The sequence below is a fragment of the Microtus oregoni genome, unplaced genomic scaffold (assembly GCF_018167655.1).
Source record: "Microtus oregoni isolate MIOR12 unplaced genomic scaffold, Mior012 000201F_ref0000476, whole genome shotgun sequence".
Classification (NCBI taxonomy): domain Eukaryota; kingdom Metazoa; phylum Chordata; class Mammalia; order Rodentia; family Cricetidae; genus Microtus; species Microtus oregoni.
The window spans coordinates 216,907-229,025 of NW_024544860.1; the positions used below are offsets into that span (position 1 = coordinate 216,907).

General features: G+C 45.0%; 2 pseudogenes; one reads left to right on the forward strand and one right to left on the reverse strand.

The window, feature by feature from the left end:
* Positions 1-2,007: 2,007 nt before the first annotated feature.
* On the reverse strand, positions 2,008-2,508 carry LOC121445533 (annotated as a pseudogene).
* Positions 2,509-9,355: 6,847 nt separating this feature from the next.
* On the forward strand, positions 9,356-11,256 carry LOC121445530 (annotated as a pseudogene).
* The last annotated feature ends 863 nt before the right edge of the window (positions 11,257-12,119 follow it).

Genomic DNA, 12,119 nt, shown 5'->3' on the forward strand with positions numbered 1-12,119 from the left:
ATATGTATATGGGTACACGTGTCTGTGTACACATACATTCCTTTAGTGTATATGCATGTGGAAGCCACAGCGAAACCTCATATTCACCTTGTTTATGTGACACAGGTCACTCATTCACATCAGGTCTCAGTGATTCTGCTAGGCTGGTGGCATTGACAGTGAGTAATCAGCAGATGGCTGCCTCGCCAGTGGTGGGATTCCAAGCATATGTCACCATTCCTGTTTGTCAATGGAGAGGGGGAAGACAGGAAGTCAGAACTCATGCTTGCCTACCAAGCAGTGAATGGACATCACTTTTTCAAGCTTCCTTTGCTTTTTTAGGAGAGGGTTTCTCTGTATAACAGCTCTTGCTATCATGGAACTCCCTTTGTGAACAAGGCCAATCTTAATCTCACAAAGATACTCCTGTCTCTGCCTCCTGAGTGTGCTTCCTTTGCTTTGGTTTTCATGTTTCCCCTAGTTGCTCTGATGTCTTTTTGTGTCTCTGAATTTCCTGAGGCAGATCTGTGCTGATGGCTGGACAGATGAAGCAGGGACATCTGAACTGAAGGCACCTTCTTAAGCCTCTTTTTTCTTGATCTATAAATGTTTTCAAATATGGTTGTAGCTTTACATCTCTTAATGTTTCCTTTTCATTTGGCCATCCCAGACACAGTCTGGTTTCTTCCCACCAATGAGAGCCCTGGGATCATGCAACCCTGAGCGCAGAGGACCTTACTAGCTACTTTCTAGACTACTTATGCCAATGCAGTCAAGAAGCATCAGGTGTCCCTGTAGCCAAGCTGCAGACATGACATGTCTGTGTGCTTCAGACACAGCTACCAATAAGACATAGGTGCCCTGAATCACAGGCTGCTACAAGAGTCAATGCCAAAGCTTTTGTGTGGAATAGTTCTGAAAAATACCTGCCATGGTGAAATCAAACAGGATTAAAAAATCCTGACTGAGAAGTTATTCTGAAATATTTCAATTTACTTGGGACTGGATATCATAGGTTTATATCAACGTTAAGAGATGGATCAGGATAAAAATCAAATGAACCTTTAATAACATACATAATAATAAAATAACAATCAGAGAAATTTCTGTGTCAGGCTTGGAAAACTTTGTTTCAACTCTGGAGAGTGGAACATAATGTCAACATCCAGCGAAAAGTAGCCATAGGATCCATAGTACTGAGACAATGTGGAAAAGGGTTTCACACAAAGCTATGAGCTAACATTCTGTTGTGGTCCCAAAGAGGCAGCTTACAACAGGTTATCCTGCTGCTCTTCACAGATTCAAGTGACACGAGATTTTCAGCAGACTTATCTGAAGAAACAAAAAGGAAGTTGAAAACACAGGAGCTTTTAGCTAGAATGCTGTGAACAAAATCACAGTTATTGCAAGTTGAGAAATAGTTCCTGAACATAAGAACAATCATTTATGAAAGATGAAACCTTCACCCATGTTTTTTCTCTTCCCTTTTCTTTCTTTTTTTTTTTTTTTTGTTAATTAGCCTTTTTATTGTTTTTTTAATTTTTTTTTAAATTGAAGGTCCCTTACTGGTCCTGTTTTCATGAGTGGCTGAGAACAAGGGGAAGGGGAGGGCAACCAGCTGGCAAGGGAGGATCATTTCCACATTTCATTTACACACAGAATTAAACAGACAAGCACAGAGTCACTATTGTGGTTAGAAGCTGGCAGCATGGGATGGGGGGGATGAGGAATAAGGGTGTCATTAAAAATATAGCTCAGGCTCCACCAAAACTGGGTAGCTGGGTGACTTGGTCTGCTTCAACCCAAGAGGAATCAGAAGCTCAAAAGCAGTTTGGAAAGGCCAAAACCATCAGGGTGGAGGGAGAAGGATGGTCCAGGGGATGGGGGGACATTTGGCAACTGGGGGGAAGGGATTACCCTCACCCTGCTGGGATCCCCCAGCCCCGTCTGACAGGAAAGGGGCAGCCTGAAACACCCATGAGCAGGTCTGGAGCTGCTAGATGCTCCAGGCAGGGGGCTGGAGGTGGCTCACAAAGGCTTGCCCTCCAGGGAGATGACAGCACTGGCACCTAGTTTCTCTGCCAGGGTGTAGTGGTCCTTGACCTCCTCGTAACAGTTTGCTTGGAATTGATGCATGATTCCTGTCAGCTTCTTCTTGATGGCATCCTTGTAGCTGGCGTAGATCATTTTGCTCTTAAGGGATGCACTCTCAGTGGCCCAGAAGAGGAACACCAGGTCCTCCTTCTTGCTCTCCTTGGTCTCATAGGTGGCATCATAGAGAGCTTAGCGGCAGTCCTTGTCTGTCAGCATCTTGACAAAAGTGGTGTAGGGATCGTCCACAGTCTGCCCCACATCTCCTACCAGGATCTCCTTGCCCTCCTCCAGGATGAGGTTCTTCTTGTCCTCACTCAGGCAGAAGAGCACCGCCTTCTTGCGTTTCTTCACTTCTTCTGGTGTTGAAGACTTGTGCACTTTCATGTCATTGAACACCTTGATGACACCATTAGAGACAGCCACACCAGAGGCCATGTTTCCGGAAGTGAAAGGGAGACAGGGAGAGCTAGAGAAGAACTGAGCCATTGCAGCTGCTACCGGGATCTGACTCTCTTCCCTTTTCTTCATGACTCCCAGCTGTTGTGTGTGTCTGGGCTCATATGTGTCTTCTGGAGCACTGCCAGTGTTCACTCCTGTGTGAGTAGGAGGGGTTCTCAAGTGTCACACTTACTTTGCTTCCTGAGACATTCTCCTTGAACTGGTAAATTGTCAAGAACTCTAGACGATCTGTACAAGGATGAAAAGGGGACTTCTCCCTTCCATTTCTATAGAGGTAGGATGATATCCTCACACTGGCATGCAAGGCTTTTATGTGGCAGCTGGTTCTGAGTTCATGCTTTCATGTTTGAAGACCAACCACTTGGTGGAGTAAATCATTCCTGTCACTAGGAGGGCAATTTGATGGTTACATTCTCATCTTATGATATCTCTCAGGAGCTATCGTCAACAGAACAAATGAACAATTGACCCTGTGTGGTGGTTGATCCCCTGTTGTAGCTCTCTATGGGAAGCAAGAAAAGTTCATGGTTGAATGTGTTCATGAGTGCCTGCAAAGGTTATTATCCATTTCCTGCCATGGTGAGCAGCCTGGGGAGTCAGGAAGTTTGGCCAAAAACAAAAAATCATTGTTTCTTGACTTGTGTGAAGATGAGCAGTGTGGATTTGCTGTCTGAAAGGGGCAGAGAAGTAACCACATGCTTTTCTGAGGTAAGACAGTAGGGCAGATGAGGCTGGTGCCTTCAAGTCTTTGAAAGGAAGTGGCCTGGCTTTATTGGAGGGTGTCCCTCAAGGATTCTATGACCTTGTCTATTAGAAACAGGTTTCTTTCACATTGTCCCTGGCTAGACAACCTTTGCTTGAGGAGAGCTAACCAGACATGTGTGTCACAGTCTAACCTTCCATGGTGCTCAGCCTGAATTCTCTGGCCACCTGCCCACTTGCCTCCCATTCAGCTTCACCATGACAGGAAACAGATCATGATGTTAGAGTCACACAGTTTGCTATTCCCCCTGCTTTCCAAGGCCTCATGAGAAAGCTTTGAAAATCACCCTTTGCTTGTTTAGATGGCTTTCTCAACAAGAGGAGCTGATTGACGGGGCACTTCCTAAATTACATCGTGTCCTGCGCTGGTCCAGGACTTATGGTCACATTGACTGCTGTGTCTATTATAGTCAGGGGTTGGAAGACACTAAAGTTGAATGTCCCACGTCTTTCAGCAAGTTGGCACAGAGGCTGTGGCATGGCTTGGTTGACAGGTTGCCACTGTGGTCAGACTTCCATTGTCACATAAGGCAGACCACTGATGGTTTTGTGTGTTCTGTCTCCCAATGAGAATTGAGAGGTGTGCCTGTTACTTGTTCTTTTTCTGAGACTATCTAGCTTATTCTGATCTTGTGAGGTGATATCAAATATCCAACTGGGTGCAGAGAGCCAAACAGTGCTCTTCTAGGTGAGGGGCTCCACAAAAGAAACTTCTTTGTAGATAAAATTGGAGTACAAGGGTCTCTTCTGTCTTCCAGACATCTTTATGGAAGTTCAGGTTTGCAATTTTCAAGAGAAACAGTGGTGCCATCTGCTCTCTGAAAATGCAAGGAGAGCAGAAGGGTAGGGACATCAACAGTCAGAGCTCAGGAGATACTACCCAAGAGTTTCCTCTACTTATCCTAGTTAATATGTGGCTTAGTTTGAATGAGAATGGACCCCATGCATGAACATATTTGCATATGAAACAGAAGGTGCCAGTAGGGGGCTGTAGTGAGGAGCTGTGGGCTGTATCCCTCCACCGGGATAGCTTTACACCCGAAATAATTACATGGAAACTGTATTCTTTTAAACACTGCCTGGCCCATTAGTTCCAGCCTCTTATTGGCTAACTCTCACATCTCAATTAACTCATTTTTAATAATCTGTGTAGCCTCACGAGGTGTGGCTTACCAGGAAAGATCTTAACCTGTGTCTGTGTCAGGTGGGAGAATCATGGCGACTGCCTGATTCCGCTTTCTTTCTCCCAAAATTCTGTTCAGTCTACTCCACCTACCTAATTTTCTGTCCTATTAAAGGACCAAGGCAGTCTCTTTATTTAACCAATGAAATTAACACAAAACAGAAGACTCTCCCCCATCAGGGGGCCACAGAGCTTTAAGGTTTCTAAAACCAAACCCATTCCAAGTAATCTCCCTCCCCCCTCCTCTTGCTTGAGAATCAGTGTCAGCTATCACCTCCAGCTTCAATGCCATGACTTGTTGCTAGATTCCTATCAGGATGGTCATGTGCTGTCCCCCATCTGTAACTGGGACCCCTAAATAACATGCTTTCACCCATGATGGCCTTGGCCACAGTGATTTGTCAAGGCAATAGAGTAGAAACAGCAGGAATGGACAAATTCAGTAAATGAATGCTAGAAGAGATATCTGTCTGCATCAAGTTTCTATCTCAAAGGCCCTAGGGTATCTGGCAAATGATTCATGACACAGGTAGACAACTGTTAAGCCCTCCACTGCACCATCAACACCAGTAGAGTTTGGCATTGTAGGCTGCCATAGAGACTTGTGTGTGCAAGCTGTCCTCAGTGGTGGCCAAGGAAGTATATTGCAATTTGCTAAGCAGACACAACACCCACATTCAGAAAGACCAATGCCAGCATTCTCAGCAGACATAAGAAAGCCCAATTCATTGATGGATTCCATCAACACCAGGCTTCAGAAACTCATCTTCCACACAGAGACACTCAGAAAATCAAACTAATTCATCTAAATCAGTGCTTTTCAACCTGTGGGTCTCAGACTCTTTGGGGGTCACATGAGCCTTTCACAGGCTCACCTAAGATCATCAGAAAACACAGACATGTTCATTATGACTCATAACAGACACAAACATACTTATGAAGCAGGAGCAAAGGGGATCTTCACAACATAAGGAACTGTATTAAAAGGTTGCAGCATTAGGAATATTGAGAACCACTGATCCAAATAACCACTTCCGACAAGAACCATGGATTCCCTGTCAGCTGGGAAGCCCTCACTGACATAGAGAGCTGTTCACAACCTGCATGGAGACTATGAGGATTCTGCAGACACCTCACTCAGCAAGAATGTACACAATAACACTGGCTGACACCTCATAGCTCCACAACAGTGAATGTTTCCCCAATCTAGACCTCGGATGTCATCACTGAACACAAAGCAGTCCAAAGATGCTAACCTTATCTAGCAGTGATGCTCCACAGCCCTCTGAAGTCCTAGTTACCTTTTCACAGTAGCCAGAAAAGTTCTGTAATTTTAGCCAATCAAAGAGAAGGATTCATTCACTGGGATAAAAATACTACCAGTTTCTAAATTTCTGGAACATGGCAAGGGCAGCATGGGCCCTGGTGGCAGGAGGCTGTGAAGAAAAGGACACAGATGCTTCCAGATCAGCCTGAGGTTGGTTAGAGCAGAAGGAGAAGGAGGCTTCTGGGAAGGGGTTGGCTTGAACCCCCCCAGGAAGGAGTGCTCCTCTGCTCCTGGAACCCCTGTCCTGTACCTCATATATCTCTTCTTCAGAGAGTTTCTCCCGATCAGCCCACCCAAGATCCCTGTCTCTGCCCTACATGCTCATCTCTTTCTTCTCATCTCCAGCTGCCTGGCTGGAACTGGAATTTCTTATGGGCAGACTCTCCTCCCCTTCCCCAGGGTCATGCCCTGTCCTCCTCAATCTCTTATTGATTTTCTTCTCTCTTGCCTTGTCCCACATACCCCTCTCCTCTCTACACTGTGCCCCTTTAACTCCTGGGCCTGCACAGTACATGAACTTCTTTATAGCTGGTCATTGATAAGGATCTTTAAAACTAGGGAATGACTTGGTGAAGACTCCATGTTGTGTGGAACATGAAGTTGTATAATGTGGATTGCAGAAGTTGGATGCCTGGCTCTTTAAGATGGGGTGGCCATGTGTCTGACTTCTCTGTCCAGCCATAGTGCTGGGCCAAGAATGAGCTTACCTTGAGGGAGCTAACAGCTTCCATTGCAGGGAGAAGAGGGCTAGAGCACTTGTGCCCATGTTGCTGGAGGTGTCTCACAGGGAACATTATATTTAAAGTTCTGGCCTGGCTTCCTCTTGTGGCTGGTGGGTCACACCAGGGCATAATGAGACCCATGGTTTAAGAACATGCCCCTAGGCCTATTGTTCAGACCTTGAAAGGAGACACAAGCAAAGGACTCTGTTAGTGACTCTGACATCATCAGGACTCACCACTGGGCTAGTCTGCTCTCCCATAGCATTCTATATGATTTCTCTTGACTATCCTGATCACCTTTCCCCAAGCCCAAACCCCTCTTCTTTCCTCCATGGCCTTTTGTTGCATCCTTTGTTTGTCTGTTTCAGGCTCAACTTTCTCAGAATCCACTTAAAGGGGTAGTGTCACGCCCCACCTCGTCCAGCAAGGATGGCGCACGACACACCAAAGCTCTTTTCACTGCAGTTTATTCCAGGACCTTATTCATTTTCTCTCTCTCCCCTCTTTCCTTCCTCTCTCCTCGGGCAAACCTCTCCCAGCCCTTAAGTAGGCATGGGCTGCCAACCCCGAACTGCCAGGTGGGCACTGCCCATAGGTCCACGCATTTGCAGGCAGCTGATAATCATTGCGTGGTCATAGCATAGGTCAGGCCTTAGCCGTCTCAGGAATTGATTATACATCTTCATCAGGTGTGACTCCACGCAGTTCGCTACAGGGTAGAGTGGAAAAGCTCCTTCTAGGGTCACAGACTAGGGTTGGTGTCCTATAAATGGTGCAGCATATCGGTGGCAAAAACAAAGATCAAGTACACAAGGACAAGTCTCTGGGTGTGCCTACCCAGCCTCACTGGGACTCCATTTCCCATGTTTCCCCATCTCTCACCTGGGGTTGAGTCTCCTTCCTTTGGGGTTAGGATGCAGCAGGAGAAACAGCAGCACAGATGATGGATTTGCCTCCTTACCTCTTTAAGATGTCTTCTCTGCTTCTTCTTGGAAGATACGGCTGCCTCCTGGGGCTTTCCCTCACTAGTGGTGGATGGCTACTCTTCAAAGGTGGTTATCTTGATGTTTTGATAGTCAGTGTTCTGTCACTTAGGGACATGCACATTGTCTTCATGGTCCACACTCCAGGAGTAGTTATCCATGGTGTCTTTGCAGTTTGTGCTCTGGCATGGGAGAGCACCCATGGTGTCTACATGGTCCATGCTCAGGCTAGGGTGAGTGCCCAGTATCTTTACATTCTGCCCTCTGGCTCTGGCAAGCGCCAATGGTGTCTTCAAGGTCTGCGCTCTGGCTGGGGTGAGGGCCCACAGTGTCTTTATGGTCCGTGCTCTAGCTACTTGGGGAGCATCCATGGTGTTGATAGTGTCATATGAGAGCTTCTTGGACTCCAGAGAAAATTCATTCAGGTCTCTAGACGTGCTGATCGTCTTGGTAACCGCAACATCATCTTGTGGTCCTAGGATGGGGTGACACTTGTTTTCCAGGACAAACAGCACATTGAGGGGTGATGGATGAGCATGATGATGCTGCCCATCTCCTGGATTTCATCCTCCCCACTGTCATCCAGTAATTCTGAATCAGAATCCCCCATGCAGGAGAGGTGATTCTCTGATGTTTCACTCTTGGTCTTCTGGATCTCAGCATCCCCACCATCATTCTATATGTCTGAGTCAGAATCCTCCAGGCAGGAGAGGCAGTCCTCATCTGTCTCACTGTCATGATCACTATCAGATGAGCTTTTATTCTCTGTCTCCTCAGAATAAAACCATGGATCAGAAAAACATGGACAGCTTATATCTAGCCCTTGTTTAAATCTGGACAGCTGGATGGTGTACAGGAGCTCTTGTTACTTATTTATTCTTTCCCTCTGTATGGTGTTGATACTTTTCCATCACAGAGATTTTTACACTGAAATTCTTCCTGCATGTCCTCACTGTGACAGGTGGGGGATGGGACCACCACAAGATGCTAGAAGGAAAAAGACAAAAGCAGGTCTAGAAGAGAAGTTTATGACTCTCAATGTCTACATCATGCAAATAATAGCTACTTCAAACCTCCTAATGATACATCTTAGAGTCAGAGGTTGAAAAGAAAATAATGCCAACCCAAACCCCAAAGCAATTATGAGAAAGCATAAGAAAGGTCAGAGATGAAATAAGTGGTCCCTTAGAGTTTGAAACAAGGACCAAAAAAAAAAAAAAAAAAAAAAACAAAACAAAACAAAAAAACAAAAAAAAAAAAACAAAGATCAAAACAAAGATCAAAACAAAGATCTGGTGATTTGAAAGGATGAAGTCTGACAAACCCTTGATACGTGTCACCCAGAGAGAAGATTCAAATTCTTGAAATGTGAGACAAGACATGAAGTATGAAAGAAGGACAAGTAGGATCTAGGGAACCCTGAGTGTGTGTGTGTGTGTGATGTGCACTGACTCTAGAGAGTTGACAATCCTGTAAGCAAGAGAGTGCTTGGATCATAAAAGAGACACTAGCATTGCTAAGATGTTATTAAGCCTATATACCACTTGCTGCCTTCCAGCTATTTTACCCTGGATGTGAGGATCAATTCCAGATGTTACAAAACATGCAAGTGATCAATTTAGATATAAGATGAAAAGAGAAACACAACTTCAGTTAGCAAGGACATCTCAGGACCAACATAGTGCATGACAGGTCTTTCAATATAATGGAGACCACTGCTCCTCGAGAAGAATCAAAAAGACACAAGGAAAGATCATTACAAACAGAGTCTTGAGCTTGCCAGGCATCCTTGTTAGAGTGACATCGTCTTTAAACCCTGCATGGCAATCCCTGATACACTACCATGATGCCCAGGGAAGACAGGACCACCTGGAAGTTGAACTACTTCCTTAAGATCATCCAGCTTTTTTTTTTAATTAATTAATTAATTTATTTATTAAAGATTTCTGCCTCCTCCCCGCCACCGCCTCCCATGTCCCTCCCCCTCCCCCGATCAAGTCCCCCTTCCTCATCAGCTCGAAGAGCAATCAGGGTTCCCTGACGTGTGGGATTCCAAGGACCACCCACCTCCATCCAGGTCTAGTAAGGTGAGCATCCAAACTGCCTAGGCTCCCCCAAAGCCAGTACATGCAGTAGGATCAAAAACCCATTGCCATTGTTCTTGAGTTCTCAGTAGTCCTCATTGTCCGCTATGTTCAGCAAGTCCGGTTTTATCCCATGCCTTTTCAGACCCAGGCCAGCAGGCCTTAGTGGGTTCCTGATAGAACATCCCCATTGTCTCAGTGTGTGGGTGCACCCCCTTGTGGTCCTGAGTTCCTTGTTCGTGCTCTCTTTCCTTCTGCTCCTGATTTGGACCTTGAGATTTTAGTCCGGTGCTCCAATGTGGGTCTCTGTCTTCTTTCACCACCTGAGGAAGGTTAATATTCAGGAGGATGCGTATATGTTTGTCTTTGAATTCACCTTCTTCTTTAGCTTCTCTAGGATCGCGAATTATAGGCTCAATGTCCTTTATTTATGGCTAGAAACCAAATATGAGTGAGTACATCCTATGTTTCTTTTTTTGGGTCTGGATTACCTCATTCAGGATAGTGTTTTCTATTTCCATCCATTTGTATGCAAAATTCAAGAAGTCCTTGTTTTTTACTGCTGAGTAGTACTCTAATATGTATATATTCCATACTTTCTTCATCCATTCTTCCATTGAAGGGCATCTAGGTTGTTTCCAGGTTCTGGCTATTACAAACAATGCTGCTATGAACATAGTTGAGCATATACTTTTGTTGTATGATAGGGCCTCTCTTGGGTATTTTCCCAAGAGTGGTATTGCTGGGTCCAGGGGTAGGTTAAGATCATCCAGCTTTCGAATGATTATCCAAAATGCTTTACTGTAGGAGCAGACAATGTGGGCTCCAAGCAGATGCAGCAGACCATATGTCCCCATGAAGGAAGACTGTGGTGCTGATGGGCAAGAACACCATGATGCAGAAGGCCATCCGGGGGCATCTGGAGAACCACCCAGCTCTAGAGAAACTGCTGCCTCATATCTGGGGGAATGTGGGTTTTGTAGGAGAATCTCACTGAGATTAGGGACATGCTGCTGGCCAACAAAGTGGCAGCTGTTGCCTGTGCTGGTGCCATCGCCCTATGTGAGGCCACTGTGCCAGCCCAGAACACTGGTCTGGGGCCCAAGAAGACCTCTTTTTTTCCAGGCTTTAGGCATCACTACTAAAATCTCCAGGGGCACCATTAAAATTCTGAGTGATGTGCATCTGATAAAAACTAGAGACAAAGTAGGAGCCAGTGAAGCCACCCTGCTGAACATGCTGAAATCTCCCCCTTCTCCTTTGTGCTGATCATCCAGCAGGTGTTTGACAATGTTTGACAATGTATTTACAACCCAGAAGTTCCTGACATCACAGAGCAGACTCTGCACTCTTGCTTTCTAGAGGGTGTCCGAAATGTTGCCAGTGTTTGTCTGCAGACCCAGCTATTGCTTCAGTGTCACACTCTAGCATCCATGGGTACAAGCGGGATCTGGCTCTGTCTGTGGAGACCAAGTACACCTTCCCACTTGCTGAAAAGGTCAAGGACTTCTTGGCTGATCCATCTGAATTTGTGGCTGCTGCCCCTGCAGCTTCTGCCACCACTGTTGCTTCTGCTGCTGCTGCTGCAGACCCAGCCAAGGCTGAAGCCAAGGAAGAGTTGAAGGAATCAGATGAGGATATGGGATTTGTTCTCTTTGACTAATCCTCTCAAAGCAACCAACTCAGAAAACTTAATCTGAAAAACATGGAAATAAAAAGATTACTTCTGTTAAAAAAGACAAAACAAAACATAGTCTTGAAAGCCAGCACAATCCTGTGGCTGAACCATACAAACAACAACAACCACCACAGCAAACACACACACACACACACACACACACACACGCTTGAGTGTACTCCAATGTCCTTGATGAATATCCACTTATACATCTGTTATCAGATTTCTTGCTTCTTCACACTAAGTCAACCAAGACATGACAGTGAAATGTTTCCTGTTTACAGAGAGTTCAACAGGGAATCCTAGGACAATTCTATAGGAAAACTATTTAGCCAGCATGTTAGGAGATCAACTGAAGAAGTCCACAGTCAGCCACAAAACATCAACTTTTGTCATTCTCTAAAGAAGAAATAGACATGAGTTTCATACTGTAAGCCCCTGGTTCCAGAGAAATGGTGACTAGAGCTGTGGATCAGTAGCTGGAACCTTAACTGAAATGGGGGACTTTGGGGCAGACACAAAGGGAAGCTGTAATGTCACAGAGCAGATGAAAATAATCCCAGGTCACTGTATACATCTATAGAAGTATTATAGAAAATTCCTTATTTCACACAGATAAGGTTTAAAATAAGAAAAATTAAACCAAAGTAAAACATGGCAAAAAATTTTAAACAGAACAATTAAGCAAAATGAACACATAAGCAGAAATCCATGCCTCAACAAAAAGTATTGAGTGTGTGTATTAAGAAGAATTAAACTGAACACAGAATTCAACCAACAAAGAGGAAATCTCCCAATGTTAAAGTCCAAGAGATTAGGAGATTACAGTTTATCAGATCAAGTGTAGA